This window comes from Panicum virgatum, chromosome 5K (genome assembly GCF_016808335.1).
Source record: "Panicum virgatum strain AP13 chromosome 5K, P.virgatum_v5, whole genome shotgun sequence".
In the NCBI taxonomy this organism is placed as follows: domain Eukaryota; kingdom Viridiplantae; phylum Streptophyta; class Magnoliopsida; order Poales; family Poaceae; genus Panicum; species Panicum virgatum.
In genome coordinates, this window is record NC_053140.1 from 31,388,485 (window position 1) to 31,407,224 (window position 18,740).

The 18,740-nt window shown below is 47.2% G+C and overlaps 1 long non-coding RNA gene across 1 annotated transcript; it reads left to right on the forward strand.

The window, feature by feature from the left end:
* Positions 1–5,993: 5,993 nt before the first annotated feature.
* On the forward strand, positions 5,994–7,771 carry LOC120710632. The gene is made up of 3 exons (XR_005689958.1): positions 5,994–7,194; positions 7,283–7,434; positions 7,502–7,771. It is a non-coding gene; the product is annotated as an uncharacterized LOC120710632 (long non-coding RNA).
* The last annotated feature ends 10,969 nt before the right edge of the window (positions 7,772–18,740 follow it).

Consider the following 18,740-nt stretch of genomic DNA (forward strand, 5'->3'; position numbering starts at 1 on the left):
CTGCCTAAATAAGAATTCTTGAGCGTCGAACGAGTACTAACTCCATACACTGATAAGGGATGTATGGATTCTCGAGAAGAGAGGAGATCAAAGTCTCGATAGTTAGCTCTAGGTCTTCCGGTTAAAAAACAACGTCGATGATCGGAATAGCGGACGTAAAGCTATTGAACTTGGGTATGCTCTTTCCTTTTGTCGAAGTGGAATCGTCAAAATATGCAAAAAATAGTATTTCTACGTAAAACACCCATAAATGATATTTCAATTGAAATACCCAAACAGGATATTAGCTCTTTCTCTTGTTCTTGATGATATTGTAATGGAACGACGAACCCATTTCCTTCTCGTAGGAACACATACAAGAAAAAGGATAATCGTAGCCCTCCCATTAACCTTCTCCTCCGACCATTTCCCGCTAAAATAATAGGAATTAGGCCTAAAACGATTCCAAATAGAAAAACTTCAATCATTTCGATTTGTTCGAGGGGATAAAAAAAAGAGGTACGACAAGAAGAAGGGGCGACCCATATCATCTTGACTTGTTCTGCTTCCCTTCTTTTTTTTTAAGAATACCGAGTCGGGTTCTTCTCCGACCAGTATCGAATAGAACATGCTGAACAAGATCTTCTTCATGGAAACCCGCTCGATTTGGGGGGGGGGAAGAAGAGTGGGTACGGGTCTTCTTTCACTTTTGTTAAGATGTCGAAGGGCGCGGTGGGGCCCACATGGAGATGATGTTTAGGACAGTGATACGGTCTTCGAAGCATAACTTTGACTGTTTATTTTTATAAAAATATTTATTGCAAAATAATATATATATTATGAAAATGATTTTTAAAACAAATTTATTCATATAATTTTTATTTTTTCAAACTCAATAAACTAAAAAATATTCATGATTTATATTCTCAGTATTTAACTTAAATTTTGTTCAAAACGTTATCTATTTCTTGTATGGAGAGAGCACACATACGAGTGTAGTACGTTTGATTAATAATAAAAGGCAGTTAACTCTTGCCGCCTCAGGCCACCCGCAACGGTTAGCGTGAGCTGCTCTCTATAAGGCTTAGGCCCTGTGTAAGGATCACCGGGGTGTCCGACCCTAGAGGGGGAGGGGGTGAATAGGGTCGCTAATCGTTTTTCTATCCTAGGGCTCAATCTAATTGCTTAAGATAAACCTAACACGTCCTACACATGCTAGTTATGACTAAGGTTTATCTATGCTACCCTCTACTTACCCCAAAAGACTTGCCACCTATAGCCAATCCTAATCAAACTAACTAGGAAAGTAAAGGTAAGCAAGAAAGAGTAAATGCGGAAACGTAATGCGGTAAGTAAAGCGGTAAGGGAGAGGATATGCAAACTCCCGTGAAGACACCAAGACACACGATTTAACGTGGTTCGGTTAGGACACCAAAGTCCCTCCCTACGTCCACGGCCACTTGCTCACAAAGAACAAGTGTGATACCGAGTCTCTTCGCTTGATCACCGTCTTGCCACGCCTCCAAGGCTCCCGACAAGCAAAGGCTAAGTGACACCAAGTCACAAAGACGAGGTCACCGCCACCGTCTATCTCGAAGCGTCACCACGGCACCGTCTTCACTATCTTGGAGCTTTAACACCAAGTAGGGGCCTACTTCCCCGCACAAAGTGTCGTTGCCACTCCACACCAAGTCGGAGGGTCACACGACGAGTACAAGTGTTTGCTTGCCGCAGCAAGACTTCTCTCAAGGGAGCTCTCGCAAGAACTAATCCCTAATCAAGCACTAAGCACTCTAACAAGTGTGCTTAAGCCTATATGATGTACAATGAAGCTCTATGGTGGTTGGAGATGATCTTTAGCTCTAGTATACTTCTTTTAACTCCAGCACACTCAAATGGTGCGGCCTTGAGGGTATATATAGGCAGCACAAGCAAATATAGCCGTTGGGGAAAACCTGCCAGAAATGTGCTTAACACCGGTTAATCCGATGCTCCCCAAATTGCCATCGTCGGTTTAACCGGTGATACTAAACTGCCCACTGAAAACTAGCCGTTACGTGTACGGGCAATCAACCGACGCAATCGACCGGTGTATGTAATATTAGCGTCGGTTTAACCGGTGAGTGCAACTGTCCTCTGATCCTTGAAAAACAAACTCTCTGGACAACTGCACCGACGCCATTAACCGGTGCATCATCGGTTCATCCGATGTATGCATTTTCCTTGGTCTGCTTCTGCCATTGTACCGACGTATTCAAACTTCCTATCGTCGGTTCATCCGGTGCCAAACCCTAGCCCGCAGGCCATCTCTGTCATTGCACCGATGAGTACATTTTGCCTTACGTCGGTTCATCCGGTGATACTAAAACTCCCAGACGTGCTCAAGTCAATGCACCGACGTGTGTAATTTGCTTGGCGTCGGTTCAACCGGTGACTTGATTTCTTTTAGGTTTCAGGGCGCTGCCCTGAGACCCGCGAGGGGCGGCTCCCCCTCGACCCCCGTCCGCTAACCGGGTAGCGGAACCCCCGTAGGGGCGGCCCTTCGGGCCTAGCTTCGCCTCTCTTCTCTTTGTCATCACTTGAACCTAAAAGCCTGAGTATATCATCTAAGCAAACACATTAGTTCAAGTATTGCGTGTGTCATCAATCGCCAAAACATTATATTGAAATATGGCATGAGAGGCCATTTTCGCTACACCCTGCTTAGTTCCCAAAAAAATTTCTGCAGTGTCCGTCAAATCGAATATTTGAACATATACATGGAGCATTAAATACAGTTAAAAAATAACCAATTACACAATCTAATTAATTAGTACGAGATGAATCTTTAAATCTAATTAGTCCATAATTGAACATCATTTATCAAATAACAACGAAAATACTACAGTGTCAACGTCTAAACACAGGGCTTAGCTGCACGCTGCCAACTCAACTAGCAGATATCACAAATGGCAATTGTTCCAATAATTTTTTAATCACGTGGGGCCATCTCCCTTCTCAGGCCATGTTTGGTGCCATCTCGAAATATTTTTCACAAAAAGACAAATGTATACATGAGTACTAAATGAAGTTTATTAGCAAAACCTTTTTACGGATGGGTATAATTTTTCGAGACGAATCTAATGAGTCAAGTTCCACCATGTTTGGCTACAGTGATTGTGAACTCGTGACGCTAGGCAACCGAGGAGTCGTCTTGATGTGATTGTGAACTCGTGACGCTAGGCAATGCATTCTTTTCAACAACACAATGAATTCCGTCGCGTTTCACTCGATTTGATTTTTCTTACCGCGCGCAAAACGCTTTCGCCCACCAGAAATATTAATCGATGTATCTCTCCCGATTCAATTCCCTGCTTTTTCCTCGCCAAAAAAATAAAATTCCCTTCTTTTTTGTTTTTTCAAAAAGAAGCGGGCCGTACCAACGCACCTGCTCCACGAAAGGCGAAACACCCCTCCGCCCTCGGATTTTGCTCCAAAAGCCAACTCCCACTCAGGGTTTACTTTTCCGACGGAAAATGATTTTCCGGACGTTCTCGGAAACGGAAAATTACCGGTTTTCCGTTTTTTTTCGGATTTTCCGATCGGAAAACGATTTGAAATTCAAATTTCGGTTTTCGACATTTTCCGACCGGATTTCGGTGTTTTCCGACCGGATTTCGGTGTTTTCTGACCGGAAAATGTTGTTGGTGATCGGAAATTGTAAAATCAGTGAGGAAAAATTAAAAATTTTACAGCACTTCATCTAATTTTGCATATATAACAGTTCACAAAGCATAATAAATATTTCACACACCAAATATTAATAGGATTCACCTAAAACATGTATGTCCAATTGTCCATACAAGACACACAATCTAAATCCAATATAATACAATACCAAGTCCATTGTCCTAGTCATACAAGCCATAGGTTCATTGCAATAATACAATACCAAGTTCATTGTCCAAGTTATACAAGCTGATCATATATATGACATGTTTTGCTAAATAAACCCAACATGTGTAATAGTCATGTGAGGAATATATTATTTTTACGGAATCTATGTGTGTTTAGTCATATGAGGGATACTTATTAAGAGTTTACATTTCTATTTCATATACGGATCTATATGTGTTTAGTCATGTGAGGGATATATTGTTTTTACGGAATTTGAATGGATATTTCGTGTTTAAATTATATATACATGTGTAATAGTTCCTTTGCAATACCATCTATACCAAAATATTTTTTTACATTGCTAAAACAATGTTTTCCGACCGGAAAGCACCGAAATCCGACCGGAAAGCAACGAAATCCGGTCGGAAAATCCGGTTTTCGTTTTTTATGAATTTTTTTGAATTTTTGAATTTTGAAACCGAAAAATTCGAAATTTTGCCGGAATTCGTTTCTCGGACACAATCGGTAACGGTAAATTTTCCGGTAAACCGGATTTACCGTCCGAAATTTTTTTCCTTGCTCCCACTCCACTAGCACAAAACTTCAACCAGCTGCCACCTGCTTGCCTGCCTGCCCACAGAAATTGTAAATTCCCCATTCAAAAAGGAGGCTTCTCCGCTTCACACGTAGGCTTTGCTCTGCCCGAAATCTCTCGCTCCCATCAATGGCGTCGTCGACCGCCTGAGCAGCTCGGTCCCCAGCTCCGTCGGCGGCGGCGCGACACTCCGCACCGGGCTCGCGACTCTTCGCCGCACGGAGGAGGAAGGGAGGCCGCGGAGATGGTGGGGGGAGGCGGCGGCGGCGGCGGGGCGCTGCGGCGGGTGGGCAAGTACGAGGTCCGCCTCTAATCATCTTCTAAGCATGCGTCAAAAACCTTATTACCTACAGCACATGATACAGCACTATGATTGTAGAGATTGTTTTATAATTAGACTTCATTTAATATCTCTAATTAGTGATCAAAAGACCAAAAAAAACTTCATGAAAACTTTTACACCTCCAAAGCCTCTGCCTCTAGCCCCAATCGCCCCGGCGTTGTGTTCGTGGGGCCCGCCACATTCCTTGAATTTCGTGCTGTAGAGTGTTGATGGAGGTATCGGCAGCTCCTTCTGTCTCTTCTACTCTCTTTCCTACGTGGTTGACTATCGGCAGCTGTTATCGACTCACTAGTCACTACGGGTGGCCTCATGTTGGCCTCGTAAAACCTCTGCACAAATGGCACATCGGCAGTTTATTACTATACTACTACCGTGGTTTCTTCTGCTCGGAGATTGTAACCTGTGGGCACAAATGGCACATCTTTTCCCTCCCCGTGTGCACGGCACAAGTGCCCGATGAGGCGATGATGCATCACGACATTTAGTTAATTTCCGCCTAGACAGCTAGACTACAGATTGTAACCTGAGCCTTGTATATCTATTCAGTTTCAGATCAGATTTGGTAGGCGAACGAAAGGTTAGCTAGGGTTTTTTAACAGCGGGGCCACAAAGTCAAAACTATGCGTGTCCCGGCAGGCTAGCAGTAATCGGCGTGTGCTTAACTTCAAAAAAAAAAAGTAATCGGTGTGTGCTTGGCGTGGTCAGGACTCAGGAGAGGCCGGTGGGCCGCCACGTCGGCCACGCTGAAAAAAAAATCAATTGAGAAATCGCCGCCGCCACCATCGGCGATCTAGTACAGCCGGCCTCGTGTCGGCAGCGCCCAACTGCCCCCACATTATGGCTGGGCAAAAAACCCGATACCCAAAGCCTGAATCCGAAAAACCCGAGCCCAAAAAATCCGAACCCTAATACGGGTTCCAACCCACGGTACCCGAAATTAATACGGGTAGTTCGGGTTTTGGGCCACGGTACCCGACATACCCGATTTACCCGAAAAATTGGTCAGCCCAATAGCCCAAATAAATTGCAGCCCAGCCCACCACCAACACCGAGCGTCCAAGCCTAACCCTAACCCCACGCCGTGCGCCCAGGCCCCAGACGGCCAGACACGACTCGCCAGACGCCCCGACCCCGCGCCGCGCCGCCGCCCCAACCCCGCGCCGCGCCGCCGCCCCCCCACGCTAGCCCCAGCCACCCACCGCGCCACCGCCCGCCGCCACCGGCACCACCTTCCGCGTGCGCCTGCGCCTGCGCGAGCGGCCGAGCGTGCAGGCCCCCGAGCCCGAGGCGGCCTCTTCCTCTTCTTATCCCCGGTGACCTCGACTTCCTGTCCACACGACGGCACCGCCCTTCCACTCCGCCTCGCACCTCCACGCAACGGCGTCGCCCCTCCACTCCTCCTCGCGCCTCCACGCAACGGCGCCGCCCCTCCGATCCGCCTTTGCCTTCGCTAGATCCGGCGAGCCGCGTGTCCTCTGCCTCCACCTCTTTGCCGTCGTCGTCCACCACTGGGGTCGTCGAGTTCGCCACTCGCCGCATCCACGTCGAGGACAAGGTCGTCAAAGCCCAGATCTGGGACACCGCTGGCTAGGAAAGGTACGCGCCCCAGATCCGTCTGAGCTCTGCGAGGCTCATCGATCCCCTTCCTCCTATCTGATCTCCGATTGGTCCATCCGTTAGCAATTGGTTGGTCTGCGTCGTATGGATCTCTGTAGCTTAACTTGGTCAGTGATCCCTAGTTGGTAGTTGCCAATACGATTCCGCGTGTTTTGTAATTTATATGTCCGCGTTTGTGTGCTGCTGCTGCTGCGGCTGAGGCCAGTGTGTTTCTTGATTGTTGCATTGCGCCCTCAGCTAAATCAATCAATATATATATGTGCACTTGCTAGTCGTGAATTTTACATATATAAGCTTTTCCAAGTATATGTAAACTCATCATGTACTACATACTACTTCCTTCTATATATCCATCTGATTCCAAGTAATGCTAATGTTCTTCCTTGTCGCTTTCAACATCTGATGATGTGCTTGCTATACCTGTCTCCACAAAGGATGAGGATGGAAAGTGGTTCTAGCAATACAGCCAAGTCAGAACTTGACAAGTATCTTAGTGAAGATACAGAGGATAGGAATAAAAAGATTGACATCCTTGTTTGGTGGAAAGACAACGCACCCAGGCTTCCAGTTTTAGCTCACTTGGCTCGTGATGTGCTTGCTATACCTGTCTCCACAGTAGCATCAGAGTATGCTTTCAGCACAAGTGGACGTATTTTAGATGATTTCCGTACTTCTCTTACTCCATTCATGGTAGAGGCTCTAGTTTGTGCACAGGATTGGCTTAGGAGAGCAACTCCTATTGACATCAAAGAGAATATGGAGGAATTAGAAATGATGGAAAAAGGTACATAATTTTACTTAACTCATTTATGCATTTGTTGCATTGCATCATTGTAAAATTTTACTCATTGCTTGGATTCCTGTCATTGTAGAGTTAATTGAAGAATTTGGTAACCATAAAGCTCAGAATATTAGCAAAGGAAAAGGGAAAGAAAAAGAGGCTTCCACTGAGAAAACACAAGCAACACCAACAGGAAGCAACTCCAAGTCCATCTCCAAACCCGGGTCGTCTACATCTTAGAAGGTAATATTATCATTGTTATTGTTAATTTGCATCCCTGTCTTATTGCTTTGTGTGCCTTTGCATGTAGGCTGGTGCCGTGGTGCATGGTGCTGGTGGGTGCCTGGGTGGTTTGGACTTTGGTGCCTGCCTGCCTGGAGGCGCAGCTTCATCTTCATGAGAGTCATGTTTATCTCTGTTGGGTGCTTCAAAACTATATTTATTAATTGTGATATTTGAAGTGTAAACTGTCAGTTTGGTCATGTACTAGTAGTGTTGTTTATCTTTGAAAAACTCATGTTTATCTCTGAACATGTATACTAGCGACTGGGCATGTTTATTCAGTTACTCAGTTTGGTCATTCAGAGTTCAGCAATTTGGGTAGTTCGGGTAACCCGAACCCGAACCCAAAGTTTTCGGGTACCCGAATTGTCGGGTTCTGGTTTTTGTCAGCGAATTTCGGGTTCTATTTTTCAAAACCTGAAATTTTCAAAACCCGAAATACCCGACCCGAACTTTTCGGGTAACCAGAACGCCCAGCCATACCCCACACGGCCTGCGCCAAGGATAGGTCCGGTGATCGTCGCCTCGTCGGAGGCGCTGCCACTTGGGCCGTGTTCAGGGCCGGCTCTAGTGTTTTAAGGCTCTCCGCACTCGTCACTCTCCAAATTCACTCTCTAAAAAGAATATTCCATCCTAATCATCGAGATTCTCCACTCTACGTTCAGTTTCTCTGCGCTCGTTCACTCTCTATATTTCTACTCCATACCAACTACCAAGGCGTGGGGCCCACGTGTCATAATTTTTTTTTCTTTTCTACCCCCCTCTCCCCCGGCCTCTCTCTCCCTCCCTCCGTCCTCTCTCCCTCCGCCACCGCGCCCCTCCTCCCCCGGCCACCGCCACCGGCCACCACCTCCTCCCTGCTCCCGCCGGCGGCCCGCCCCGCTGCACCGCCCTCCTCCTGGCCACCTCCTCCCTCCTTGCGCCTCCTTCCAGCGGGGACGCGCCGCCGTCTTCCCTTCCCGCGCCAGCCACGAGCTCGAGTTCGACCTGATCCGCGCTGGATCGAGCTCCATGGCGGCCTCCGCGGCGTCCCCGGCGTCGGCGAACCGAACACCGGCGCGCGCGGCGGCTCGCGGGACAGCGGCACGGCGGCGGCCTCCTCCTCTCTGTCCATGGTCGCGGCGGGCCGGGGATTCGGCGGCACCACCTCCCGAGCACCCTCCCTGACGGCGGCCCCTCCTTCCTCCCCCTTCCTGGCCCGCCTCCCCACGCCCCTCGAACAGCGAGCGCGCGCAGCAAGGCAGGGGACCTCGCGCGGCGGCGGTGGCGATGGAGGCCCGCGCGGGACGGCGGCCCGCACGCGGCGGGGCCCATGGCGCCCTCGATGGGATGGAGCGGCTGCAGCAGCGGTGCGTGGGCGGGAGGCGGAGCCGTGGCGGCCCTGCTGCTCCTCGAGCTCGCCTCGCCGCAGCCCTGCTTCTCCTCGAGCTCGCCGGGGGTGGCAGGTGCGGCCTCCCTCCCCACCGGCGCCCTTCCTCCCTGGCGGCGGCGACGGCCCAGCGAGGCGAAGGCGAGGCGAAGGCGCGGCGATGCGAGGCCGCGCGCAACCCCTCCCGCCCCCTCCCCTGCGCGCTGCTCCCTTTCTTCCATGGCGGGCGGTCCAGGCGGAGCGAGCGTCGGGCCCTCCTCCCTTTCTTCCATGGCGGGCGGGCCAGGCGGTGGCTGGCGCGCGGCCATGGCGAGGCAGGGCGGCCCAGCTCCCTCCACCGAGCCTCCTCGCCGGCTCCTGCGGCGGAGCCTCGCGCGGCCGCGCGGTCCCGCCTCCTCGTCTTCCTCGCGGGCGGCGCGGCTGTGCGGGCCTCCTCTTCCTCGACGCCGCGCTGGCGCCCCTCGTCCCCCCTCTTCCCTCTGTGCGGGTCGCTAGGACGGCGGCACGGCGGCCGAGCTCCGCGCGCAGCAGGGGAGGGAGGCCAGCGCGCGGCACACGGCGGCCATCCCTCCCCGGCGGCCCGCCCTCCCTCCTCTCCGGCGGCCCCCTCCCCGCTCGTCGGCCGCGTGGTTGGGATGGCGCGCGAGTGCGCGGGCCCCGCGCCACGTCGTGTGTCCCGTTCCTTCTGTATCTGCGCTCGTCTGCGCTCGATTTGGAGTGTGCATGCAGAAACGGAAAAATAGTGATGGGTTTACCGTCCCCCGCTGCGGACGTTTTTTCTGTAAACTGACTCTGTATGTGCGATACCGCGTGGGATAGAGTACCCACTGCGGAGAGCCTAAGGGCCCTAGAGCGAACGGGATACGGTGGGCCCTTAAGCTATTTTTTTCACATTTGCAAAATGATAAAGCATATATTAGTAGAAAGATTTATTTAATTCTTAAAAACATTGTCCATATTGTAAACTGAAAGAGCATTAAAATGAGACTATTATGCCAAATGAGAACCGAAAGCTCGAACGACTCCATCAACGATAAGAAAACATCCACCGACATTTATTTATTACCAATACACGATATGGGTATGTCGATATATATATATATATATATACACTTGCAAATATGTGCTGCCGGAAGCTACATAAATATATTGATTAGCATAAAAATCATATATATATTATACACCATATGCATTTATAATAGAGAAAAGTCCGGTTTACACCCTCCAACTATCGCAAAAGTCCGATTTTCAACCTTCAACTATAAAACCGGACAACATAGACCATCCAACTGTCAAAACCGGACAAATTTAGCCCCTGGGGTGGTTTTGAGGGTGGTTTTCCATTTTGTAAGAATTAAAAATATTTAATTTTACACTAAAAATGTATAAGTAATTCATTTTAAGTCAAAAAATTATGAAATGGGTGTCAAAAGTTTTCTGAAAATGTAACCTATCTATTGTCACACGACTTGTGAGCTATTCAGATATAATTTTTTATATTTATAATATTTGGTTGCTTGCAATTATATCAATTATTTTTAATAATTAAGATTCAAATGGAGCAATAATAGATAGGTTATTTTTTAGAAAAATTTTGGTACTAGTTTCATATTTTTCTGATTTAAAGTGAATTAGTTTTAATTTTTTAGATCTAATTAGATTTATTTAATTTTTTTAGAAAATAGAAAACCACCCTAAGGGCCAAATTTGTTCGGTTTTGACAGTTGAATGGCCTATGTTGTCCGGTTTCGTAGTTGAAGGTTGAAAATTATACTTTTGCGATAGTTCGAGGATGAAAATTGGACTTTTCCCTTTATAATAACATAATACGTGTTGGCTGAGGACTTCCATCTTTTTTTTATTTTATTTATCAAACCCTAACTGTAAATATGGCTTCAGACCCATAGCTCAACATACGGTCACTCGGATTTCAATTAGAACTTGGATGAATCATTGCTTGCTTTAGTAGTAAGTAGAGATATAGATAGAGATGTATGTAGAAGGTTAAATATTAGAATTATCCGGAGCTCAAGATCATCTAACGTTGAAGATCAATTGTTTTAGCACAGAATGTGAGCTCCTAGTTACACTTGTTATTCCTATTCTGTACAACCAGATGCAAGGCACGGAAAATATCTCAAACACTAGGGGCTCTGTTTAGTTGGTGAAAAGTTGTTGGTTTTGTTACTGTAGCACATTTTGTTGTTACTTGACAAATAATGTCCAATCATAGACTAATTAGGCTTAAAAGATTCATCTCATGCTAATCAGTTAGACTGTGTAATTAGTTATTTTTTAACTGTATTTAATGCTTCATGCATGTGTCCGAACATTCGATGTGACTAATACTATAAAATTTTTTTTGAAAACTAAACATGGGCTCAACCCCAAATCACACCAAAACTCTAGCAGGTTACTAGAGGATGAGAATGCAGACGTACAGTGAACTCCGACAGCTTTAGGACTTTGGTCCAAACATAGAGGCGCTCACTCCCAATAACAGTGCAAGCAAGATGTCAGATGTGGCACAGGAGGATAAATTGAGAACGAGAGGAGACGCGTGCCGCGCAAACATCGTGGCTGTCAGCATGCACGGCGGTTGGGGCCCCCTCCGGCCGGGCACCCCGGCGGTCGCCCCTCCCGCCTAGGCCCAGAGTGGGGCCTGGCCGTGTTTGGATGGTTTCTGAAAAAAATTTCATGAAAATTTGTCAGTATTTTGACCATTAATTAGGGGTATTAAATAAAGTATAATTACGAAATCACCTCCATAACTATGGTACTGTAGCAGTTATTGTAGCTAATGAGACCTTTGACTGTGCGATTAGGGGATGATTAGGCACGGTTACTGTAGCCAATCATGATGGAACTTGGCTCATTAGATTTGTCTCGAAATATTACACTCATCCATGAAAAAATTTCACAAATAAATTTCGTTTAGTACTCCATACATGCATTCGTCTTTTTTGAAAAAAAAGTTTAGGTGATCAACCAAACACGGACTTGCCGGAGCGGCTACGGCTCAGAAGGTCAACCCGCTAACGGTCGGCACGGGGATAAGCACCCGGCTGGCGATGGAGCACGTGTGCGCGCTGCGGGGGGATCTGCTTGAGCACGTGTGCGCGCAGGCGAGGGGCTCGCCGCCGCAAGCCATGGCGTGGCGGCGGCCCGCCGGCGAGGACGCCCGCGCGTAGCATCTCCACTCTCCACGCGGCAGGCGGTAGGTTTTTTCTCTTTTTTTTCTTTTTTTGAAAAGAGCAGGCGGGGTAGGTTTGATCGGCGGATCGGCTACCTACGGGCCTGATTGGTTCTCTGCTGCCGGCAGCCTGGCTCGCGCTAGCCATCCAGACCCGTGCTGGACAGGCTCGCGAGGTGCAGCGTCAAATTGCTTGGTTCACGTTTCCCTAGAGCTAGGCCAACCAGAACAATTGATTGGTTATATGTTTAACTAGTTTGACCAGTCATTTTTGTTTGTCTGGACGCTGGCCCCCACACTTGCTCCTGCATCACGGCAGCCAGGCTCACCGTGTGCGACCGATTTACACGTTCCTCGGGAGCCAGGCTCGTGGGAACCTTTTGCACCGCCGGATACAGGCTCGCTACCTCGTGCAGATATCAAACAGGCTTAAACCGCATCCCGTGAGCTTAGCTACAGGTTGATGCAGGTAACCAATCAGACCCTACGTCCCTACGTGTGCCCGGGGATGACGCGCGCAGCAGGGCTCAGGCTGTTTTTCCTTGTCGTGTTCGCTGTGATCTGAGTGAGGCGCGCGGCGTCACGTGGCCGGAATCAACGGCGGATGCCTGCCAATTTGGTTGTCGACCCGCCACGTGGCTGTATTAGGTGCATCTGATCCATGAGCGTAGGTATATGCACTTTTTAAAAATGTGTTAGGCACATGCAACATGCCCCAACGGCCAAACCTGTACACACGGACCACCTACTCCCTCCGTCCTTAAAAACAAAAAAAAGTAACTCTCACTTGGAGAAGTTAAATATTTTTTATTTAATCAAATTTATAAAATAATTACTATTCTATATATCCAATTAGATTTATTATGAAAACAAATTATATGATTAACTTAATGATATACTCCCTACGTCCTAGGATACAAGGCACACATATAATTTAAGATTCAATTAAAAAATTTGACCTACAATTAATCTTGTATATAAAAACTTTAACTTATAACAATTATATTATAAATTTAGTTAAAATTAAAATTATTGACACCTCAGAAAAAGGGAGTTATATATCTTTTGGACTGAGGAAGTACATCTCCTGCTTGTCGATAAGCCCGTTATTAGCTACAGGCTAAGGCGACGCCATGCTCACATGAATCGATTCCTGCTTCTGCGTGGCGCAAACTGATAATGGCATTTTTTATCTTTCCATGAAACCAACATTTTGCTGTTACTTGTAGTGAATTAATAAAAAGTTGTGTAACCATTAGTTTCTGCATCAGGTATAGTGCGGTGGAGCTCTCGGTATGCCAAAGTACGGTCATAGTACCTTATTTTACCGGTAGAGCGCTAGTGGCACCGTTAACACGGTCGACCATATTTGTTAGATAAGGATTAATCTGACCTCTATACCCGATCGTCGATCGATCACATAAAGAGGAAAGGAAAAAGTCTAAATTACTCATCTTAACTATAGCTAAAGTCCGAATAACCTTCTAAACTATCGTTAGTTCATTTTATTACCCTTCAAACTATGCTCTTTGGTCCAAATTACCCCCTAATATAATTTGTCTATTTTATTTCTCCATGCATAGACGTAGTTTTAAGTTGAAATTTTACAAGATGATAATACACGTCATAACACATGTTAGAAAAATACATCATAATTTTTTATCATATTTTTTGTAGGATATGATATTTAACAATAAAATAATCATTGGATTTGAAAATTATGTGAAAAATAATGACTAAAAAATTATAATAACTTTTCATTAAGCATTGTAATGTCCACTGCTACCCTGCAAAATTTGAAATTAATATTCAACTTGTGTATGTAAAAACAAAAAAGACAAATTTTATTATGGGGTGAAATAAACTAAAGGGCATAGTTTAGGAGGTAAATTGAACCAAGTTATAATTTAGAAGGTTATTCAGACTTTAGCTATATTTAAAGAGAGTAAATTGAACTTTTTTCAAAAGGGAGAACAAAACTAACCCAAACCCAACCCAAGCATGCATTGGCCCTGTTTGGTTTATGTTAGAAAGTTCATACTAGGCACTTTGATCATTAATTAAGGTTATTAAATAAAGTCAGTTTGTAAAACCAACTCTAGAACCCCTGGGGTAGGAATCCTGAAGAATCTAATGAGATCTTTGACCGCGCGATTAGAGGATGGTACTGTAGCATTATTGTAGCATATTATCAATTAATTATCGTCATTAGATTCATTGCGAAAAGTTACATTCATTCCTAAAAAAATTTGTAAATAGACTTTATTTAGTGCTCTATGTATACGAGATTCTTTTTTCAAAAAAATATGCGCGCTAGGACGGTAGAGGCCTTGTTTGGTTCTTTGTAGCACAAGTAGTACAAAAATTTTGACTAATAATTAGGGTTACTAAATAAAGGCAATTTACAAAACTAACTCCACAACCCTGCGCTACTTCGCGAGACGAACCTAATGAGGCCTTTGACCGCACGATTAGATGATGGTTACTGTAGCCAATCATCGATTAATTACTGTCATTAGATTCATCGTGAAAAGTTACACCCATCCGTGTAAAAGTTTTGCAAATAAACTTTGTTTAGTACTCCATACATGTGAGATTTTTTTTCGAAAAATGTGTGCGCTACTCCTGCTACGGAAACAAACAGGGCCAGAGTGATCCAAACATGGCCATTGCATCTGCTGCATGTGCGCGACCGGCCGGCGCAGCAACTGACTGCCAGGGCATTGTATACCGGCACCAATTGGCGCTGATGGGACCACACATCACTGAAGCGGTCAACTGCATGTTTTTTTAGCACACTGCACATCCCTGTTGCTAGGCGCTAGCATATATACTGTGCAGTTTTGATTCACCTTTTCATTCGGGGCGGTCCTGATAGCTACAGGTCCGTATAAATGTTCAGACTGTGAATTATTTTTTGTTAGGCCGGGAGATATGACGGAAGAATTAAGGTTAATTTACCGAGCGTAGAGTGGCATCTCTCGCAAAACCGAAGCTCCGGAATCAAGAGGAGCAACCAAACAAAACCAATACCAATAATCCTCCAAATTCCAAATCCCATCATCATCGATCGGACCCACTGCTCTCGATCGCGCATCTGACAGTCTAACTGTTGGTGGCTTCCATGTCGCCGAGCGTACGGGCCGTTGGGCCTTGGGTTCTCGCGGCACACGTAGCAGGCGTCGCGATCGTTTCTGTGGCGCTGCCATAGGGCGTGAAAAAAAGGAAGTTTGCCAACTTATTAGGCCTTTGGTTAGACAGGATTTATTCCAGACCGGACATGAAAGATACAAGAGAGATTGGAATTTATTCCAGGTCAAGAACTAATTGTAACAAAGAGATTGAGAATCCATCCATAAGTCGAGACGTGTGAAATCAATCCTAGTCTCTTATTATACCTATTATGAGTCCATTTTGTTGCAATAATTTCTCGACCCAGAATAAATCCAATCTCTTGTAGTACCTATCACGAGTCTCTTGGTGTACATATCATTCTCGAATCCCGACCCTGAAAAACTACGTAACCGAACAATGCCTTCGCTAGCTTCCAGTTCTCCGGCTCGCGCACGCGGCGTAAAGAAAGCAACGGGTACAAAACATAAATGTACCCACAGACCTAACCCAGTCAGCATGGATACAGGTCTAAGTTTGTACCCACATATACCGGCGTGGGCACAATTTAAACCCAATGCATATCTGCTAACGAATTTCAAAAAGTGGTACCCGAACCAACAAACCAGCCAGACCCGCTTACATGTGGGCGCGAATACCACTATATAAAACACTATAGGGTTCCAACTTCCAACTCATTTGAGTCATTTCTCACACTCGCGTCTCCCGGGCGCCACCAAACTCAAGTGCTTCCCTACTCCACGCCTCCTTAGGTGGTCAGGGCTCTAGCCCGAGTGCGGACGACAACCCCTCCTCGTCTCTTCAACGCAGTGCTCGCCACCCCCCTCTTGGCTCTTCCCCGCGCCGGCCGCCACCCCCTCCTCAGCTCTTCCCCGCACCGGCCCTTGCCCCTCCTTCTCGGTCTTGGCTCCTGCCCATGCCTGCCAAACCCATGTGGACTTGTCGTCCGCGCCTGTGCCCCCGTGCTAGCCACACCCCTACGGACGCACCTCCCCCGGCTCTTCCCTGCACCGGACCCCACCCCTCCTTCTCGATCTCGGCTCCTGCCCACACCTGCCGCACCTTGGTGGACGCACCTGCGGCGTCCAGCCCCACACCGGCTGTGACCGTGCGGTCGCAACGCCCCTCTTTGGCTCTTCCCCATGCCCCCCCCCCCCCCCCTCTCCTCAGTATCGGCTCCTACCTAGGGGTGGTAATGGGCTATGGCCCTAATGGCCTCTTCACAGCCCAATAAAGCCCTTAAAATTTTTAGTTCAAAAATACATATATTTAGAGCCCGGCCCTTTTAAGACCCGATCCTTAGATTTTCTAGTTCAAAATGTTGGGCCCTTTACCACCCCTAATCCTACCCATGCTTGTCGCACCCAGGTGGCCGCGCCCAGGCAGAGGCATCGGCCGTGCCCAGTCCCCCATGCCTCCCGCGCCCTCAGGTTGTGGGTACACAGGCGTGCCCGTGAGCATGCGGTATCTTAGGATAGCGGGTATAGGCTTTGCTTCTTGCCCATGGCGGGTTGCGGGCACGGATTCGAGCACGGATTGTAGCTCGCAAATAGAAATCTAAAATGTGTACATCCGTGCGGCATTTTATCCATTGCCATCTTTACTCTCGTCGTCCTCGCCTCCAGTGACATCACTGGCGCGCAGAGTTTCCGGCGGCTTTCTGCAGGGATCCCAAGTCCGAATAAGGGCCCCAAACAATCATCGATGTCTTTTTCTTTGGCGTGCATACAAATATCGGTCGCGTCTTTGTCAATGCACAACCCCAGCTGACGAGCTCTACGTCATTTTTTTAAGCCTCTCGTCTGGATACAGCTACAGTACCTGTTCATGAGCGCTGCGAATCGATTAGCAGCAGGTTCGTCGATGGCGACGTTGCTGGCTAACGAGCATCCAAAGACAACGACGCCCACTGCTCTCCACGGATGTATCATGTTAGGGCATATATAGTAGTGGCCCCCTTGGATGGATGGCTGCTTTGTTGTCACTTGTCAAAAACGAACGATTTATTTGGTTGCCAAGTGCCACCTTCCTGATGAATCATTCCGGAGTGGCGCTTTGTCGGATGGAGAAAGATGGTGGCATTAATGAACCAGACAAAACCGGACACCAGGATATTTGCGCACACGTGTTGCTATATTAGAAAACCAGCCTCTCTGGAGTGCAGCAGCCAGAGAAGAAATATGTAGGGCGTGTAGAATTATCGAACAAATCGCCAGGCGGATAACTACTTCAAACTGATGAGAGGATACGATACCACTATATACTCCTGTCTACAGAAGAATGAATGCAATTCTCGCTTTTGGATAAGTCCTTGAACTTTGAATATAAGATCTTAAAAAATAACTTAAATTTGATAATATTTGCACAAAATTTTTAAATAAGATGAGTGATCAAACTTAGAGTGAAAAATGTCAAACGAACTACAATTTAAAATGGAGGAGGTAGTATATAATAAATGGAATAGACAAAATAAGGGCTCTGTTTGGTTCCCTACGCTAGGGAGTACTAAAAAACTTTGACCGCTAATTATGATGTTAAATAAAGCCAGTTTACAAAACCAACTACAGAACCCCTGCACAAGAAACCCTGAAGAATCTAATGAGGCATTTGACCGCGTGATTAGAGAATGATACTGTAGCATCACTGTAGTAAATGTCAATTAATTACCGTCATTAGATTCGTCGCGAAAAGTTATACTCATCTCTGAAAAGGTTTGCAAATAGACTTTATTTAGTGCTCCATGCATGGGAGATTTTTTTCTCGATTTGCGTGCAAGAAAACCAAACAAGACACCTTGGCGGCAACCAACGGTCGTATCGGAACCAGCTCTGCTAGGTTGCAGAAATGATGATGCTGTGTGTCCTATCCAGCTAATACCAACAAAAAAAATCGTCCTATGATTGCTTCCTAATAATAGCACTGGAACAATCCATTCCTTTCGTCTGCGTTGAAATTAAACGTGGCCGCCAATAATCTTCCATCCATTCCGTTCCGTTTATTATATATATCCGTAGTATATATCTCTAAACAAAGTATAGGTGCCCAAAGTATACTACACCGTGTGGGAGTGGTCCTAGCTAGCTAACCGTGTGTTTGGTTGGAGAGCGGAGCGAGCCGGAGCGGGTTCAATCCGTTCCCAGGAGTGTTTGGTTTGGGGCTGAGTAAAGATGGTTTCAACTCAGAGGGAATATTCTTACAATATGCAGGTTGGCTTCATCCGCCATATTTCGAGGGACGGAGCGGCTCCTCTGGGTTCCGTCAGCGTCGTCTCTTTCCTCCGTCTCTTTCCCAGGACTCGGCGCACCCGAGCGCCGCCGGCCGTCCGCCCCTCCCTCCCTTGCCGGCCCTTCACCGGGGCCAGAAGTGGCGCGCGACCGCCGAATCAGGGGGCCCGGATCTACTCCTCCTACGACCTCCGCCCCAGGTCACCGCCTCCTCCGGCCTCGGCCTCCTCGCCGCGCCTCCTCCTCCAGCCTCCCCCATCGCCGCCTCCTCCGGTGCCCCTCCTCCCTCCCTCCCTCCCCAGCGGCCGCGGGCGGGCGGTCCCCGGCGTCGTGCCTCCATCCTCCCTCC